This window comes from Stegastes partitus, unplaced genomic scaffold, assembly GCF_000690725.1.
Source record: "Stegastes partitus isolate 25-593 unplaced genomic scaffold, Stegastes_partitus-1.0.2 Scaffold143, whole genome shotgun sequence".
In the NCBI taxonomy this organism is placed as follows: Eukaryota; Metazoa; Chordata; class Actinopteri; family Pomacentridae; genus Stegastes; species Stegastes partitus.
Window position 1 is genome coordinate 576,790 of NW_007577874.1, and position 1,465 is coordinate 578,254.

Consider the following 1,465-nt stretch of genomic DNA (forward strand, 5'->3'; position numbering starts at 1 on the left):
AAACAAATATTCCTCCAGTTAGCAGTTTTCTACCAGCATTGCTGTCTGGCATCGTTTGCAGCAGCAGAACTTTTTACCATCATAAATGTTTATATTCCTCATTGTTCTGTAGTAAAGCATGTTGACTAAAGCAGCTGCACCAGTGGTGATTCTAGGTTTTATTTTTAGGGGCCAATAGGGGCACAATGACTGCGTTACTCGTAGATGTAGCCTAGAGCAATTTCTCCAGAAGTGTTCTGTACTTGTACTCACATTGTAGAACTAAATATAGACCTAACCTGATGAAACGTGTATTAATATATTTATTTTACTGATCGATGCAGCTGATTATTGATAACTGACAGATGCACATTAAAACTATTAAATTTTATATATAAGAACTTGTTCAGACTTGATTTTATCTGACTGACGGCATGAAAGTGAGACATTAAAAGTGAATATTTTGTACTCAGGAGAAACCAAAACTTGAACAATCATTCATATTATAGTTTCTAAGTTCATTTGCTCTTTTTTTTTTTTTTTTTAATATCCCAGAAAGTGACTAAATATTTGCTGAGCACAAGGTGATATCTTGAAATTTCCTATTTTGTTTAACCAAAAGTCCAAATATTCAGCATTCTTTGACAAACAGAACCAACAAGTGTTCTCCAGAGATGCTGAAATCTGAACACATTTGACTTTTCAACCCACTTATCTGTCCTATATGATCAACACAACAATCCAGAGTTAAAATCCTGAGGTGTGGTGACTAAACATGGACTGAAACTGTCATTTTACAAGCTGCAGATGCAACAAAAACCCTGAATCTGACCTCCAGCCAAGAATTAGTGTCTCATAAGTTGAACTAAACAGTTCAAATGTGTGAAATGAACAGAAACACGACACAAAGAAGAAGCTCATATCAGGTTGAAAGTGTGTCACTGAGTTGACAACCAGCTTTATCAGACTTTATTGTGACTGCAACCCGACCTCAAACCGCCTGCAACTTCCTCTTGTCATATCACACCAGAACACCAGCTATAAAGTTTCCTGTCTGACAGTGTGGCTGAAATGTAAAACACTGAACTGTAGAACAGGAAATCAGCAGACGATGGTTCATTTTTTTGCTGCTTCTGATTGGATGCTTCAACCTCTTTGTGCTACAAACAAACCAACGAGCAGCTCGTTTGGAAACTTGCTTTCATTATAGATACACCAAAACGTGTTTCTGACAACATCTGAGAAACAAGCTGCTCAGTCTGTCTTTGCTTTAGGTCAATGTGACTCAGAGTTCCCCTTTCTCAGTTTGTGGTTTGTGACTGGACAGTAATCTACAGAACATGTTGACAGCAGGAATCTAAAGTTCAGTCTTCACCGTTTAGATCTGAAACGTGATAATAATCAGGATGATGATGAGGATGAAGGTTTCTATGTTTCTGCTGATGTTTATGTGGATCCAGACTGTTTCTGGAGAAGGTGAGTGAAC